We start from the raw sequence: 19,394 nt of genomic DNA, 5'->3' as shown, positions 1-19,394 counted from the left end.
AACATTAATAAAGTTCTGAAACTGCTCATACCCTTTGACCTCGCAGATAGTTCTACCCTTGGGTGCCCACCGCAAGTAATAGGGTGATAGAAAATAAGTAATATATGCAGAGATCCAGAGTATTGCTACTAAAAGAACAAAAACATTGGAGACTCAATGGAATATTATGTAGTTGTGAAAATTACAAATAAGATAATAAAATCTACAAATTAATTGAAACTACTTATTCAGTGCTTCCTCTTTGCCTGAAATTTTTCTTCCTGCAAATGAGTCTACTAAATAAACATTCATCATTCAGTTAAATTCTGGAGAATACAAAAACGAATAAGAAAATCTCTTTTAAAATTTATATGTTAGTCATGGAAAAAAAGCGGGAAGATGATAGTTAAATATGGGATTCTGTAGGCAATAGATCTAGGTCCAGATGCTGGCTCAACATGCATTAACTGTGTGATTTCAGAAGAGATCATTTCTTTAAGTCTTAGAATTTGTTTTTAATATGAAAAATGAGGATAATGATGATTCCCACCTTATAAGATTAAATCAGATCATGTGAAAGTAGTAAACACAGTGCTTGGCACATAGCAAGTATTTAACAAATGTTAGTATTCTTATTATTTCATATTTCTGTTAATGAAGACATTCTACAAATGCCACTGATTTCTTCTCTTGGCACTGATAATGTTACGCTTTCCTGGTTTTCTTCCTCCTCCTCTCTGGCTGTTGCTTCTGAGTCTCCTCTGCTAAGTCCTCATTCCACCAAAGCTCTACAAGCTAGAGCTCTCCTGGACATGGTTCTTGGCTCTCTTCCTTCCTATTTCTAGGAGATCTCCTCCAGTCCCATAGCTTTAAATTCCAAATTTCCATCTTCTGGCCAGAAACAACCCCCTGATCTTCAAATCCAAATGCCTTCTAGATTTCTCCACTTGGAAATCTAACAGGCATCTTAAGTTCAGACCTGAATTCTTGGTTGTACCCCTGTTTGCCAACCTCTTTGTCTCCCCAGTCTTTCCTTCCTAAGTAAATGTCAATATCGTCCACCCTGTTGCTCATAAAAAAGAAAAACAACCTAGAAGCTATTCTCGATACCTTACTCCTTTTTTTAAAATCCCCATATATAATTCATCTGCAAATCCTGTTGACTTTAACTCTAAAATATACTCCCAATCCATCCTTTCTGCTCCAACTACAAGGCCATCTAGTCCAAGCCACCCTCATCTCTTGCTGTTGCTTCTTTTTGTGGTCTCTCACTTCACTATTGCCATTGCCTCCCAACTTCTCCACCCCACCCCCCACATAACTCTTACAGCATCTAGAGTGATTCTTTTTCCTTATTGTGTTAAAAAAACACACAACATAAAATTTGCCATCATATTACCATTTTTAAATGTACAGTAGTGTTATCTATGTGCACATTGTCATGCAACAGATCTCTACAGCTTTTCCATTTTGCAAAAGTGAAACCCTGTATCAATGAGTAACAACTCCCATTTTCCCTCTCCGCCCCCAGCCTTTGGTAACTACCATTCTACTTTCTAAGAGTCTGACTACTTTAAATACCTCATATAAGTGGCATCATATGGTATTTGTCTTTTTGTGACTGACTTGTATCACTTACCAAAATGTCCTCAAGTTTCATCCATGTAATAGCATATGTCAAGAACTTCTTTCTTTTTTAAGGCTGAATAATAATGTATGTATATAACACATTTTATTTTTCATGTTTTTTCAAATTGAAGTATAGTTGATATAAAATATTATATGTTATAGGTGTACAATATAGTGATTCACAATTTATAAAGGTTATACTCCATTTATAGTTATTATAAAATATTTGCTATATTCCCCCTGTTGTACAATATATCCTGTTGTACAATATATGTAACTTATTTTATACCTAATGTTTGTACCTCTTAATCCCCTCCCCCCATATTGTCCCTCGTCCCTTCCCTGTCCCTACTGGGAATCACGAGTTTGTTTCTGTATCTATGAGTCTGCTTCTTTTTTGTTTCATTCACTACTTTGTTGTAGTTTTTAGATTCCACGTATAAGTGATATCATACAGTATGTATCTTTCTGTGTCTGACTTATTTCACTTGTCATAATGCCCTCCAAGTCCATCCATGTTGCTACAAACGGCAAAATTTCATTTTTATGATTGAGTAGTATTCCATTGTATATATATAACCACATCTTTTTATCCATTCATCTGTTGCTGGACACTTAGTTTGCTTCCATAGCTTGGTGATTGTAAATAATGCTGCTATGACCATTGGGGTGAGTGTATCTTTTCAAATTAGTGTTCTTGTTATTTTCAAATATATACTCAGGTGTAGAATTGCTGCATCATATGGTAGTTATATTTTTAGTTTTTTGAGGAACCTCCATACTGTTTTCCAGAGTGCACCAATTCACATTCCCCCCAACAGTGTATGATGGTTCCCTTTTCTCCACATCCTTAACAACATTTGTTATTTGTGGTCTTTTTGATGATAATCATTCTGACAGGTGTGAGATGCTATCTCATGGAAGTTTTGATTTGCATTTCCCTGATGATTAGCAATGTTGAGCATCTTTTCATGTGCCTGTTTGCTGTTTACATGTCCTCTTTGGAAAAATGTCTATTCAGTTCTTCCCATTTTTTAATCTAGTTTTTTTTTGATATTGTGTTGTATGAGCTGTTTATATATGTTGGATATTAACCCCTTATCGGTCATATCATTTACAAATATTTTCTCCCATTCAGTAGGTTGTCTTTTCATTTTGTCAATGGTTTCTTTTGCTGTGCAAAAGCTTTTAAGTTTAATTAGATCCCATTTGTTTATTTTTGCTTTTATTGTCTTTGCTTTAGGAGATGGATCCAAAACAACATTGCTACGATTTATGTCAAAGAGTGTTCTGCCTATATTTTCCTCTAGGAATTTTATGGTATCTGGTCTTACATTTAGGTCTCTCATCCATTTTGAGTTTATTTTTGTATATGGTGTTAGAGAATGTTCCAATTTCATTATTTTACATGTAGCTGTTCAGTTTTCCCAGAACCACTTACTGAAGACATTGTCTTTTCTCCATTGCATATTCTTGCCACCATTGTCATAGATTAATTGACCATAAATACATGGGTTTATTTCTGGGCTCTCTAATCTGTTCCACTGATCTATGTGTCTGTTCTTGTGCTAATACCATACTGTTTTGATTACTGTAGATTTATAGTATAGTCTGAAGTCAGGGAGCATGATACCTCTAGCTCTGTTCTTATTTCTAAAGATTGCTTTGGCTATTCGAGGTCTTTTTTGTTTTCATACAAACTTCAGAATTATTTGTTCTAGTTCTGTGATAAATGCCATTGGTATTTTGATAGGGATTGCACTGAATCTGCAGATTGCCTTGGATAGTATGGTCATTTTAACAATATTAATTCTTCCATTTTAAGAACATGGTATATCTTTCCAGCTGTTTGTGTTGTCTTCAATTTCTGTCATCAGTGTCTTATAGTTTTCTGAGTATAGATCTTTTACCTCCTTAGGTAGGTTTAAGCCTAGCTATTCTTTTTGATGAGATGGTAAATGGGATTGTTTTCTTAATTTCTCTTTCTGATAGTTTATTGTTAGTGTATAGAAATACAACAGGTTTCTATACATTAATTTCATATCTTGTAATTTTACCAAATTCAATGATGAGCTCTAGTTTTCTGGTGGTGTCTTTAGGATTTTCTATGTATAGTATCATGTCATCTGCAAACAGTGGCAGTTTTACTTCTTCCTTTGCAGTTTGGATTCCTTTTATTTATTTATTTTTTTCTCTGATTGCTGTGGCTAGGACTTCCAAAACTATTGAATAAAAATGGTGAATAGGGCTTCCCTGGTGGCACAGTGGTTAAGAATCTGCCTGCCAACACAGGGAACGCAGGTTTGAGCCCTGGTCCGGGAAAGTCCCACATGCCTTGGAGCAATTAAGCCCATGTGCCACAGCTACTAAGCCTGCGCTCTAGAGCCTGCGAGCCACAACTACTGAAGTCCATGTACTTAGAGCCCGTGCTTCACAATGAGAAGCCACCACAGTGAGAAGCCCTGCACACCACAACAAAGAGTAGCCCCTGCTCACCGCAACTAGAGAAAGCCCATGCGCAGCAACAAAGACCCAATGCAGCCAAAAATAAATAAATATATGAAAAAAAAAGGTGAATAAAAGGTGGGCATCCTTGTCTTGTTCCTGATCTTAGAGGAAATGCTTGCAGCTTTTCACTGTTGAGTATGATGTTAGCTGTGGTTTTGTCATATATGGCCTTTATTATGTTGAGGTATATTCCCTCTATGCCCACTTTCTGGAGAGTTTTTATCATAAATGGATGTTGAACTTTATCAAAAGATTTTCCTGCATCTATTGAGATGAACATAGTTTTTATTCCTCAACTTATTAATGTGGTGTGTCACATTGATTTGCAAATATTAAAATATCTTTGCATCACTGGGATAAATCCCACTTGATCATGGTGTATGATCCTTTTATTGTATTGTTGGATTCAGTTTGCTGGTATTGAAGATTTTTACATTTATGTTCATCAGTGATATTGGCCTGTAATTCTCTCTTTTGTGATATCTTTGTCTGGTTTTGGTATCAGGATGATAGTCTTCAGATAAGCAACCTAAGGTGTAAGTTTTGGTTGCTTTTCTTGTTTCCTGGGGAAAGCTTGTATTGCTCTAAACTTTCCTCTTAGAACTGTTTTTGCTGCCATCCCTTAGGTTTCGGATCATTGTGTTTTTGTTTTCATTTATCTCTAGGTATTTTTTGATGTCCTCTTTGATTTCTTCAGTTATTCATTTGTTGTTTAGTAGCATATTGTTCAGCCTTCACTGTTTGTGTTTTTTTGCAGTTTTTTTCTTGCAGTTGATTTCTAGTCTCATATGGTTGTGGTTGGAAAAGATGCTTGATATGATTTCAATTTTAAAAAATTTACTTAGGCTTGTTTTGTGGCCCAGCATGTGATCTATCCTGGGCAGTGCTCCATGTGCACTTGAAAAGAATGTGTATTCTGCTGCTTTTGGATGGAATGCTCTCTATATGTTAAGTCCATTTGGTATAATGTGTCATTTAAGGCCAGTGTTTCCTTATTGATCTTTCTGTCTAGATGATCCATCCATTGGTGTAAGTGGGGTGTTAAAATCCTCTACTATTATTGTGTTACTGTTGATTTCTCCTTTTATGTCTGTTAATATTTGCTTTATATATTTAGGTGCTCCCATGTTGGGTGCATACATGTTTACAACTGTTATATCTTCTTCTTGGATTGATCCCCTGATCACTATGTAGTGTCGTTCTTTGTCTCTTGTAATAGTCTTTATTTTAAAGTCTATTTAGTCTGATAGAAGTATTACTACTCTGGCTTTCTTTTGATTTCCATTTGCAAGGAATACATTTTTTGATCCCCTCACTTTCAGTCTGTGTGTGTGTCTCTAGATCTGAAGTGAATCTATTATAGGCATCATATATATGGGTCTTGTTTTTGTATCTATTCAGCTACTCTGTGTCTTTTGGTTGGAGCATTTAGTCCATTTACAGTTAAGGTAATTATTGATATGTATGGTCTTATTGCCATTATGTATGGTCTTATTGCCATTTTGTTAATTGTTTTGAGTTTATTTTTATAGATCTTTTTTCCTTCTTTTCTTCTCATGTAATTTAATGACTATCTTTATTTTTTATTTTAATTTTTGAAAATTTTATTGAAGTATATTTGATTTACAATGCTGTGTTAATTTCTGCTGTAGAGCAAAGTGACTCAGTTATATAAATATATATATATATATATATATATACTCTTTTTCATATTCTTTTCCATTATGGTTTATCACAGGATATTGAACATGGTTCCCTGTGATATAAAGTAGGACCTTGTTGTTTATCCATCCTATATATGATAGTTTGCACCTGCTAATCACAAACTCAAATCCTTCCCTCCCCCACCCCCCTCCCTTGGCAACCACAAGTCTGTTCTCTGTTTCTGTGAGTCTGTTTCTCTTTTGTAGATAAGTTCATTTGTGTCATATTTTAGATTCCACATGTAAGTGATATAATATGGTATTTGACTTTCTCTTTCTGACTTATTTCACTTAGTATGATAAACTCTAGGTCCATCCATGTTGCTGCAAATGGCATATTTTCATTCTTTTTTATGGCTGAGTAATATTCCATTGTATATATGTACCACATCTTCTTTATTCATTCATCTGTCGATGGACAATTAGGTTTCCATGTCTTGGCTATTGTAAATAGTGCTGCTATGAACATAGGGTGCATGCATCTTTTTGAATTATAGTTTTATCTGGGTATATGCCCAGGAGTGGGACTGCTGGGTCATATGGTAATTCTATTTTTAGTGTTTTGAGGAACTTCTATACTGTTTTCCATAATGGCTGCACCAGTTTACATTCCTACCAACAGTGTAAGAGGGTTCACTTTTCTCCACACCCTCTCCAGCATTTATTATTTGTAGACTTTTTAATGATGGCCATTTTGACTGGTTTGAAGTAGTACCTCATTATAGTTTTGATTTGCATTTCTCTAATAATTAGCGATGGTGAGCATATTTTCATGTGCCTATTGGCCGTATGTATGTCTTCTTTGGAGAAGTGTCTGTTTAGGTCTTCTGCCCATTTTTCAATTGGATTTTTTTGTTGTTGTTGTTATTGAATTGTATATTTGTATATTTTGGAAATTAATCCCTTGTTGGTTGCATCATTTGCAAATATTTTCTCCTAGTCCATAGGTTGCCTTTTTGTTTTCTTTATGGTTCCCTTTGCTCTGCAAAGGCATATAAGCTTAATTAGGTCCCATTTTTTCATTTTTGCTTTAATTTCTATTGACTTGGGAGGCTGACCTAAGAAAACATTGGTACGATTTATGTCAGAGAATGTTTTGCCTATGTTCTCTTCTAGGAATTTTATGGTGTCTTGTCTTATATTTAAGTCTTTAAGCCATTTTGAGTTTATTTTTGTGTATGGTGTGAGGGTGTGTTCTAACTTCATTGATTTGCGTGCAGCTGTCCAACTTTCCCAGCACCACTTGCTGAAGATACCGTCTTTTCCTCATTGTATATTCTTGCCTTCTTTGTCGAAGATTAATTGACCATAGGTGTGTGTGTTTACTTCTGAGCTCTCTATTCTGTTCCATTGATCCGTGTCTGTTTTTGTGCCAGTACCATGCTATTTTGATTACTGTAGCTTTGTAGTTTTGTCTGAAGTATGGGAAGGTTATGCCTCCTACTTTGTTCTTTTTCCTCAGGATTGCTTTGGCAATTCTGGGGATGACTATCTTTAGTGTTATGTTTGGATTTCCTTTCCTTTTCTGTGTGTGTATTATAGATTTTTGTTTTGTAGTTACCATCAGGTTTTTATTCAGCATTCTATATATATGTGTGTATGATTGTTTAAAGTTGCTGATCTCTTAATTTCAAGTACATTTAAAAAAACCTACATTTGTACTCTTCCCCTCATAAATACTGTTTTTGATATCATATTTTACAGCTAATTGTTTTGTGTATCCCTTTACTGTTTATTGTGGATGTAAGTGACTTTATTACTTTTGTCTTTTAACCTGACTACTAGCTTTGTGTGTAGATGATTTCCTACCATTTTTGTATGTTTGCCTTTACTGGTGAACTTTTTCATAATTTTCTTATTTCTAGTTGTGGTCTTTTCTTTTCCACCTAGAGTGTTCCTTTAATAGTTCTTGTAAATCTGGTTTTGTGCTATTGAACTCTTTTAGCTTTTGCTTGTCTGTAAAGCTCTTCATTTCTCCATGAAATCTGAACAAGATCCTTATTGGGTAGACTATTCTTGGTTCTAGGTTTTTCCTTTTCATCATTAAAAAATATATATATATATATATATATTATTTATTTATTTAGGCTGTGCCAGGTCTTAGTTGTGGCATGTGGGATCTTTAGTCGCAGCAACACAGACTTCTTAGTTGCGGCATGCAGACTTAGTTGCAGCATGCATGTGGGATCTAGTTCCCTGACTAGGGATCGAACCTGGGCCCCTGCACTGGGAGTGTGGAGTCTTACCCATTGGACCACAAGTGAAGTCCCCTTTTCATAATTTTAAATATATCATGCCACTCCCTTCTGGCCTGCAGAGTTTCTGCTGAAAAATCATGTGATAGCCTTATGGGAGTCCCTTTTTATGTTACTTGTTGCTTTTCCCTTGCTGCTTTTAATATTCTCTCTTTATCTTTAAGTTTTGTCATTTTAATTGCAATGCGTCTTTGTGTGTTCCTCTTTGGGTTCATATTGTATGAGACTCTCTGCACTTCTCTATACTAGGGTGACTGTTTCTCTTCCCAGGTTAGGTAAGTTTTCAGCTATTATGTTTTCAACTATGTTCTCAATTCCTTTCTCTCTTCTCCTTCTGGGACCCCCATAATGTGAATACAGTAAGTCCCCTACGTACAAACCAGTTCCATTCCAAGAGTACATTCATAAGTCCAATTTGTAAGTCCAACACAAAGTTAGCCTAGGTACTCAACTAACAAAGTCGGTTACATAGTACTGTACTGTAATAGGTTTATAATACTTTTCACACAAATAATACATAAAAAGCAAACATAAAAAATAAAAAATATTTTTAATAATTTTTATTGGAGTGTAGTTGGTTTACAATGTCGTGTTAGTTTCTACTGTACAGCAAAGTGAATCAGCTATATATATATATATCCCCTCTTTTTTGGATTTCCTTCCCATTTAGGTCACTGCAGAGCATTGAGTAGAGTTCCCTGTGCAGTGGGTTCTCATTAGTTATTAAAGAAAACATTTTTAAGCTTATAGTACAGTACCTTGAAGAGTACAGTAGTGCAGTACAACAGCTGGCATACAGGGGCTGGCACTGAATGAACAGGCAAGAAGAGTTACTGATTAGAGGAGGGAGAGAAGGTGGGAGATGGTAGAGCTGAAGGATCATCAGCAATAGGAAATGGAGGGCAAGCTGCAATGTCACTCACGCCTGACGTTGATGGCACAGGTTCTGGTTCCTTGCTGGATTCAATTCTATCTACCCTCTTGAAAAATTGATCCTGTGATGTCTGGGTAGTAGCTCTTTTCTTCTTGTCATGGATGACACAGTAGCACTGGATTGCTACCATGCTGCTGCAACCTTCGTGTATCATTCTATGTTAGGGTCCTGTGCCTCAAAAACTAACAGTGCCCCCTCACATAAAGAAAATCCCCTTGCCATTTCCTGCATCGTGAATCTCTTTGGTTCTTCAGTTACTTCTTCTTTCTCTTGTCTTTGTTCATCCTTTCTCTGGGCCTCCAATTCCATCAGGTCTTCATTAGATAAGTTCCTTGGGTTGCACAGCAAAGAGTTCAGTGAAGTTGTCCTCTTGCAGATGTAGCTCCAGCTTCTTGCTGAGGGTCACTAAGTTGCTGAAGACCTCTTTGGACTCCTCATCCACCTTCTCAAATCCACGAAAATTGTGAACAAACTATATGGGCAAAGGTTCTTCCAAACCCCATTTGTGGTGGTGGCCGTAACCTCACGCCAAGCAAAGTCAATGTTTTTTATGGCCTTGTAGATGTTATAGTCCTTCCAAAATTGTTGCAAGGTTGTTCCTGGCTCATCACTTGCCCTTACTGCCTGATGAAAAGTGTGACGTAAATAATATTTCTTGAAAGTCGCTATAACTCCCTGGTCTGTAGGTTGGATGAGCAATGTAGTATTCGGGGCAGATGCAGTACTTTGATGTTGGGATGAAAGTTGTCCATGAATGGGGGCTGGCCCGGAGCATTGTGGATCAGCGAAAGAATGTTGAATGGGATGTCCTTCTTGAAGCAATATTCTCTACCTCTGGGAAAAAGTGGTGGAAAAACCAGTCCTGGAAAATGGCCTGTGTAACCCAGGCTTTGGGGTTAGTCTTCCACATAACAGGAAGAGAGCACTTGGCTATGTTTTTAAGGGCTTTTGGTTTCTCTGAATGATAAACTAAGACAGGCTTCAGCTTCATATAGCCAGAAGCATTGCCACCAAACAACAGTTAGCCTATCCTTTGCTACTTTATAGCCTGGCATCAACTTTTACTCCTTACTTATATAACTTTGGTCTGACATCCTCTTCCAGTACAGTCCTGTCTCATCCACATTAAAAACCTGCTTGGGTAAATATATGCCTTCATCAATAATTTCTTGAAATATTTCAGGAAATTCCCGGGCAGCTACTGAATCTTCACTTGCTGCCTTGCCACTTCCTTTTAAATTGTGAAAGCTGGCTGTAGCCTTGAACTGGTGAAACCAGCCATGGCTGGCATTAAAAGATGCACCTCTGATTCTTCGCCGTGTTTCTTCTTCAAGTATTCATAAAGGCTTTTAGCTTTCTCTTGAATCAGCATTAAGCTGAGCAGGACTCATTGCTGACGCTGATCTTGATCCTGCATCCACACACTGAGAAGTTTCTCCATCTCTTCCATCACTTTTCCATGCTTCTCTTTTTAACTTATTTTACTTATTTATTTATTCTTGGCTGTGCTGGGTCTTCGTTGCTGCACGCGGGCTTCCTCTAGTTGTGGCGAGCAGGGGCTACTCTTTGTTGCAGTTCGTGGGCTTCTCATTGCAGTGGCTTCTTATTGAAGTGCAGGGCTCTAGGCGCATGGGCTTCAGTAGTTATGGCACGTGGGCTCAGTAGCTGTGGCTCGTGGGCTCTAGAGCGCAGGCTCAGTAGTTGTGGTGCATGGGATTAGTTCTGTGGCATGTGGGATCTTCCCGGACCAGGGCTCGAACCCGTGTCCCCTGCATTGGCAGGCAGATTCTTAACCACCGCGCCACAAGGGAAGCCCCCATGCTTCTTTAAAATCATTGTCAACATCATCAGCACAGCAGACTTCACATGTTCCATGATCTTGTCCTTATTCTTTAGACTTGTGCTGATGGTTGAACAATTCATGTTATAAGAAGGAGCGACGTCTACCATCTTTTTGCCTCACTCCACTCTCTCAATTATTTTCACTTTTGTTTCCATCGTTATCGCTTGGCACTTCTTAGCAGTACCAGCTACACCACTGCTGCTTTTACACTTGCTTCTGGACATCTGGGGCTTGAAATAAAGATACTGTACTCTATACAGTACTGTACAGTAAAGTACACAAAAGCACAACCACTTGTAGAAGATGCACACATGTGACAGTGTACACCAGACATGTGAACTAACTTATGTGATTGGACATGCGAATGCATGTTTGCATCTTTGAAAGTTCGCAACTTGAAGGTTCATATGTAGGGGACCTACTATATTAGTACACTTGGTATTGTCCCAGAGGTCTCTTAAACTGTCCTCATTTCGTTTTATTCTTTTTTTTTAATTCAAACAGAATGTCACAAAAATTATAATCATCCTCATCAGTTCACTCAGTCCCATGTAATTAATTTTTTTTCATCTTGATCTTTTGTTAGCACTTTTATGAGTTCATCAGTTTTCCATTAGAGTTTTGAAAATGCTTATTCATTCAGTTCAGCAGCACAGTCAGTTACCAGAAACCTGTACTTGTCAGAGTCTTTTCCATGAATTCCCTGAAGATGAAACCCTTTTATAGGAACACATTTGCAAAATCATCAGAGAACACCCAGAACTGTCTGTAAATGACAAAAGACTTAGAAATGACCACGGTTAAAGATTTGATGAAAGTTCACAATGATGCAATTGACAAGGAAATTTAGTTATTTCTGAGATATACATTTTAAAGTAAAAACTAGAATTATGACTTATAACATTATACCAGAACATATAAGATTTTTAGAAATTTCATGTAATGTCTGAAACATTTATATTGACATATTTCCATACAAATAACCCAATGAAAGTTTAGTATTAGTTGTTTTGTTTGTTTTTTTATACTGCAAATAACCCAATGAAAGTTTAGTATTAGTTGTTTTGTTTGTTTTTTTATACTGCAGGTTCTTATCAGTCAACAATTTTATACACATCAGTATATACATGTCAATCCCAATTGCCCAATTCAGCACACCACCATCTCCACCACACTGCAGTTTTCCCCCACCCTGGTGTCCATATGTCTGTTCTCTACATCTGTGTCTCAACTTCTGCCCTGCAAACTGGCTCATCTGTACCATTTTTCTAGGTTCCACATACATGCGTTAATATACGATATTTATTTTTCCCTTTCTGACTTACTTCACTCTGTATGACAGTCTCTAGGTCCATCCACGTCTCAACAAATGACTCAATTTTGTTGCTTTTTATGGCTGAGTAATATTCCATTGTATATATGTACCACATCTTCTTTATCCATTCGTCTGTCGATGGGCATTTAGGTTGCTTCCATGACCTGGCTATTGTAAATAGTGCTGCAATGAACATTGGCGTGCATGTGTCTTTTTGAATTATGGTTTTCTCTGGGTATATGCCCAGTAGTGAGATTGCTGGATCATATGATAAATCTATTTTTAGTTTTTTAAGGAGCCTCCATACTGTTCTCCATAGTGGCTGTATCAATTTACATTCCCACCAACAGTGCAAGAGGGTTCCCTTTTCTCCACACCCTCTCCAGCATTTGTTGTTTGTAGATTTTCTGATGATGTCCATTCTAACTGGTGTGAGGTGATACCTCATGGTAGTTTTGATTTGCATTTCTCTAATAATTAGTGATGTTGAGCAGCTTTTCATGTGCTTCTTGGCCATCTGTATGTCTTCTTTGGAGAAATGTCTGTTTAGGTCTTCTGCCCATTTTTGGATTGGGTTGTTTGTTTCTTTAATATTGAGCTCCGTGAGCTGTTTATATATTTGGAGATTAATCCTTTGTCCGTTGATTCATTTGCAAATATTTTCTCCCATTCTGAGGGTTGTCTTTTCATCTTGTTTATGGTTTCCTTTGCTGTGCAAAAGCTTCGAAGTTTCATTAGGTCCCATTTGTTTATTTTTGTTTTTATTTCCATTACTCTAGGAGGTGGATCAAAACAGATCTTGCTGTGATTTATGTCAAAGAGTGTTGTTCCTATGTTTTCCTCTAAGAGTTTTATAGTGTCCGGTCTTACATTTAGGTCTCGAATCCATTTTGAGTTTATTTTTGTGTATGGTGTTAGGGAGTGTTCTAATTTCATTCTTTTCCATGTAGCTGTCCAGTTTTCCCAGCACCACTTATTGAAGAGACTGTCTTTTCTCCATTGTATATCTTTGCCTCTTTTGTCATAGATTAGTTGACCATAGGTGCGTGGGTTTATCTCTGGGCTTTCTATCTTGTTCCATTGATCTATGTTTCTGTTTTCGTGCCAGTACCATATTGTCTTGATTACTGTAGCTTTGTAATCCCTGAAGTCAGGGAGTCTGATTTCTCCAGCTCCGTTTTTTTCCCTCAAGACTACTTTGACTATTCGGGGTCTTTTGTGTGTCCCTACAAATTTTAAGATGATTTGTTCTAGTTCCGTAAAAAATGCCATTGGTAATTTGATAGGGATTGCATTCAATCTGTAGATTGCTTTGGGTAGTAGAGTCATTTTCACAATACTGATTCTTCCAATCCAAGAACATGGTATATCTTTCCATCTGTTGGTATCATCTTTAATTTCTTTCACCAGTGTCTTATACTTTTCTGCATACAGGTCTTTTGTCTCCCTAGGTAGGTTTATTCCTAGGTATTTTGTTCTTTTTGTTGCAATGGTAAATGGAAGTGTTTCCAAAATTTCTCTTTCAGATTTTTCATCATTAGTGTATAGGAATGCAAGAGATTTCTGTGCATTAATTTCGTATCCTGCAACTTTACCAGATTCATTGATCAGTTCTAGTAGTTTTCTGGTGGCATTTTTACGATTCTCTATGTATAGTATCATGTCATCTGCAAACAGTGACAGTTTTACTTCTTCTTTTCCAATATGTATTCCTTTTATTTCTTTTTCTTCTCTGATTGCCGTGGCTAGGACTTCTAAAACTATGTTGAATAATAGTGGTGAGAGTGGACATCTTTGTCTTGTTCCTGATCTTAGAGGAAATGCTTTCAGTTTTTCACCATTGAGAATGATGTTTGCTGTGGATTTGTCATATATGGCCTTTATTATGATGAGGTAGGTTCCCTCTATGCCCACTTTCTGGCGAGTTTTTATCATAAATGGGTGTTGAATTTTGTCAAAAGCTTTTTCTGCATCCTTTGAGATGATCATATGGTTTTTATTCTTCAATTTGTTAATATGGTGTATCACATTGATGGATTTGCATATATTGAAGAATCCTTGCATCCCTGGGATAAATCCCACTTGATCGTGGTGTATGATCCTTTTAATGTGCTTGTCCCCATGGTGAAAGAGAGCCACCCCCTGCCTCTGCAGGACACCCTCCAACACTAGCAGGTAGGTCTGGTTCAGTCTCCTATGGGGTCACTGCTCCTTCCCCTGGGTCCCGATGCACACACTACTTTGTGTGTGCCCTCCAAGAGTGGAGTCTCTGTTTTCCCCAGTCCTGTGGAAGTCCTGCAATCAATTCCCACTAGGCTTCAAAGTCTGATTCTGTAGGAATTCCTCCTCCTGTTGCCAGACCCCCAGGTTGGGAAGCCTGACGTGGGGCTCAGAACCTTCACTCCAGTGGGTGGACTTCTGTGGTGTAAGTGTTCTCCAGTTTGTGAGTCACCCACCTAGCAGTTATGGGATTTGTTTTTATTGTGATTGTGCCCCTCCTGCCGTCTCATTGTGGCTTCTCCTGTGTCTGTGGATGTGGGGTATCTTTTTGGTGAGTTCCAGTGTCTTCCTGTCGATGATTGTCCAGCAGCTAGTTGTGATTCTGGTGTTCTTGCAAGAGGGAGTGAGAGCACTTCCTTCTACTGCATCTTGGTTCCTCCTCTCGTTTCATTCTTTTTTCTGTTCTGCAGCAGTGATTTCCACTACTCTGTCTTCCAGCTCATTGATCCACTCCTCTGTATCACTTAGTCTACTAATGATTGATTCCTTCTTGTGTATTTTTCATTTCAGTTATTGTATTCTGCATCTCTGCTTGGTTGTTCTTTATCCTTTCTGTTTGTTTAAAAACTTCCGTCTCTGTGCATCCATTCTTTTCCTGAGTTCTGCCATCATCTTTACGATCATTACTCTGAACTCTTTCTCGGGTAGATGGCCTATCTCCACTTCACTTAGTTCTTCTTCTGGGATTTTATCTTGTTCCTTTGTTTGAAGATGGTCCTTTGTTGCCTCATTTTGTCTAAGTTGCTACTTTTATTTTTATGTACGTGTTAGTTATGTTTCTTGACCTTGGAGAAGTGACCTTCTGGAGGAAAAGTCCTGACAGCGCACTTTCCTCTTGTTACCCAAGCTGTATGCTCTAGGGACTCCCCCCTAAGGGGGCAGCGTGGGTCCTTCTGTTGTGGCAGACTGACTATGTGGGTGATCTGGTAGACTTTGTTGGCCCCTAGCCCAACTGGTTGCCAGGCCTACCTTCTGTAGATGCTGCTTGCTGCTGGTTAGTGGGGCCTGGTCACAAGGTGGCTGACTGCAGAAACCCAGGGGGCCCTGGGGCTAGTGCTGGCTCACTGGTGTGTGGTATCAGGGTCCGGAAGACTCTGGGGCTGTTGCCCCCACTACTGGCGGGTGAAGCCAGTTCCTGGGGTTAGTGCTGGAGTATTGGCAGGCAGTGCCACGTCCTGGAATCTGGCTGAAGGGCCCAGGGATCCCAGAGCTGGTGTCAGATAGCTGAGGGGCAGGGGGGTTGGGGGGAGCTGGCTCCTGACACAGTTGGGTGTGGGTTCCAGGGTGTCCTGAAGCTTGTGTTGGCCTGCTAGTGGGCAGGGCTGGGACCCAGCTGGTCCCAGGGTAGGGTCTGGCCTCATGTGGGCAGGCTGGGTGTGCAACTTGTGGAAGGTGGTTTTCTTGGGTCTTACACCACATCTTCTTTATCCATTCAAATATCGATTGACATTTAGGTTGCTTCCACACCTTAGCTATTGTGAATAACACTGCAATGAATGTGATGCACAAATATCTCTTTGAGATTCTGTTATCAGTTCTTTTGGATACATACTCAGAATTGGGAGTGCTGGATGATATAATAATTCTATATTTAATTTTTTAAAGGAAATGCCATACTGTTTTCCATAGCAGCTGTACCATTTTACATTCCTGCCAACAGTGCACAAAGATTCCAATTTCTCCACACCCTCACCAACATTTGTTATTTTCTTTCTTCCTTCCTTCTTTCCTTTTTTTTATTCCCCCCGACAATGGCCATCCTAACAGGTATGATGTGATGTCTCACTGTACTTGTGTAGAACAATTTCTTAAAACATTGATGATGTCATATTCCTGCTTGGAACCTTCCAATGACTCTCCTTGCACTTAGAATGACATCTAAATATGCTGTTTTGGCCTCTAAGCTCCTCCAACGTCTGGTCTCTATCCACTCTTTAGCCTTCATCTCCATCTCCAGTTTTTCTTGCTTACACTGCTCCAGTCATTGTGACCTTCTTTAACTCCCTAACAACTCTGCATGGCCTTTTCACAGGGCAGTGGCCCATGCAGTTCCCTCTGCCTGGCCAAGTCTTTTTCTTTCTTTTCACCTGCCTGTTTCCTTCTCATCACTCAGATCTTAGCTCAAATTCTACCACCTCAGAGGTGACATTCAAACTGTCCCATCTAAAGTCCCCCTCCCAGACATTGTAAATCACCCTGTTCTGTTTCACTTTTACTTTCCATAGCAGTTATCAGCACCTGAAATTGTTTTGCCAGAATAGTTGTTGGCTTGTTTGGTTGTTATCCAACTAAGAACCATACTTCATGAGACCAGGAAGCCTGTATGTCTTGTTCACAGCCACATGCCCAGAAGAGAGCCTGACTGAATGAGAGTGAAGTGCAGTGGAAGCAGGGAAGACGGAGCAGTGAACACCAGCTGAGAGATTTTGGGAACTTTTTGTGTAAGATGTAACATTTCTGCTGGGCTTTTAAGTTTAAATGATTGCATCAGGCGGATATCAGTGAGGCAGGGGACATGTTGGGCTGAGGAATGGCCTGAGCTGCGGTCACGAAGCTTATAGCGCAGCCCATTCAGGGCAAGGTAACCCGATAGGGCTGAGCATAAAGGTTCTTGAGAGGAAGTGGTGGGCAGGAAGGCTGAAGTGGCAGACCGCCAATGTGGCAGATACTGCATTCGTTTCAGTTTTGTTAGTTAATGATATGTTAGGTTTGAAGGTGCAAAGATGAATGAGACATAGTTCTGGGTCTGTAGTGGGGAGCCACATATGGTTTTTGAGCAGGGGAGTGATGTGAGCATCTTACAGGGGTCAGAATGCAGCAGTAATTACAAGCACAACCTCTGGGACCAGGTGGCTTAGAATCAAATCCTGGCTCTACCACTGGCTAGCTCTGTGACCACGGCAAGTTCTTAACCCCTCCTGGCTTAGTTTTCTCGTTTGTAAGGATGATAATAGTTGTAGCTTTTTCTCTTGGCTTTCTTGTAAGGATTAAATTAATGTTTGTATAATGGTGTCCGGCACTCAATACAAATTAGCTATTTTTATGTAACATGTCTAAAACAATGCCTAGTAGATAGTAAGTTGTCAATGCTTGCTTGTTGGGTTTTTTACTCACTAGTTTGTTAGATTGTTTTCGTTTTTGTTTTTTTAAAGAAAGATGATTAGATGAGTATAGAGAATCCTTCAAAGAGAAGACAGTGGACCCAGGAAAACTATGTGGGAAGATACTGCAATAGTTGAGGCCAAAAGAAATGAAGCACACAGAACTAGGTTAAATCAGAGAGAAAAATCAGTAAAACACTGGATGTTGGTGGAGGGGAATGGAATATGTTTTGGAATGCAAGGAAGTGGATTTAGTTTTTGGGTCTCTTGAGTTTAAGGTGCCTAAGGGAAAATCTCTGCTGATATTCAGCTGAATTGATAGGGAGGAAGACATCTGAGATTGAGGACAAAGAGGTGAGTAAAACAGGGATTTCTACTCTGAAAACGAGGGTATGCACTTTAACAAAGACTGGAGAATTTGGATCAAAACTCTCATTTACCTATTACATTGGCAAAGAAACAAAATGACAGTATTGCAAGCTTGTGTTCTGTACTCATACTTTGCCGGCAGTAGTGTAAATTTGTGCAAACTTTCTGGAAAACATGTTGGCAACATTTATCATGAAATTTAGAGGTGCTTATACCCACTGACCCAGTTATTTCATTTTTTGGATTCAATGCTAAATTAATGATCCAAAATGCAGACAGTGATTATGTACAGAGCTGCTTACTATAGCTCTGTAGAACATTCAGGTGAAAAAAACCCTGCAAACAGGCTCACTCAGTGAGAGGAAAATGATTAAATAAATTATGGTATGTTCATATGCTAGAATATTAATGCAGTCCTTAAAAAATCATGTTTACTGAGACTTGTAATATGAACTGATATGAGGGAGAAAAACCTGACAAGGATACACAATTATATGCACAGTATAAATTCAACTCCACTAAAAATAAGCAGAGTGTAAGCGTTAGAAGACAATATAGTAAAATGCTGCTGTGGATTATTTCTGTCTGGGAAATTAAGGCATTGGTTGATGATTTGTAGAAGTCTAGTAACTGAGTTTGAATTAGGATCAGATAATAGATTTTTGTCGTATTGGAAAATTTTCCCTCCTCTCCTAATGCATCTGCTAATATTCAGTTACTAATGCAATAATCATCCTTTGCTCATGGTCCGTACCTTCTATTTGAAATCCTGACCATGTTGCCTTTAAAAAAAAAAAAATGGATGCAGTCCATCCATCAAAGGCTTAGAAAGCCAAATCTCATTTTCAAATTAGTTAATATCATATCATTGTACAATTTCGAATATGCCACCAGACTATTGATGACGCCTCCCTCTCCCCTAGCTTACAGACATGATCGTTCACTTTCATTTAGAGAGGCAATTTTTACACAAGAGATTCCCTGGATATGTCAAAGACAAAAAATTAGTATAGTGCATCTTCATTGGGAGGATAATTCATCAGTAGTCCTCCCTTCAGCTGCACACCCAAGCAGCTAAAAGAAAGGCAATCATCCCAGGAGTGCACTTGACAGAGAGCGCACTCTGATGCGTAGGAAGGGGGCGCCCACTATTCGCCAGAGCTGGACTGCAAATATCTTAACTTCCTTCAAGATGTTAATGTTGAATAAAGAATGTTGTCTCAGGGCTCCAGGAGGACCAATCTCTCTCTCTTAAACACACAGACACACATTTTGATATCCAACCTGGTTCCAGCTCTCCGGCCACTCTTGCTAAGGACCCATCTTGATAAAATCACCATTTTTCACTGTAGAAGGCAAGTTTTCTATCTACTATATAGATAAAAGTCTACTGAAGAATGATGAACCTCACCATGATTACTTCTCAAAGGTATCTTAACCCTATTTTCCAAAATCCAAAAGGGGATATATGGCCCATG

Source organism: Delphinapterus leucas, chromosome 11 (assembly GCF_059928025.1).
Source record: "Delphinapterus leucas isolate spDelLeu-1000000601 "Yukka" chromosome 11, BTC_Dleu_Yukka2, whole genome shotgun sequence".
In the NCBI taxonomy this organism is placed as follows: domain Eukaryota; kingdom Metazoa; phylum Chordata; class Mammalia; order Artiodactyla; family Monodontidae; genus Delphinapterus; species Delphinapterus leucas.
This window is presented reverse-complemented; position numbering follows the sequence as displayed.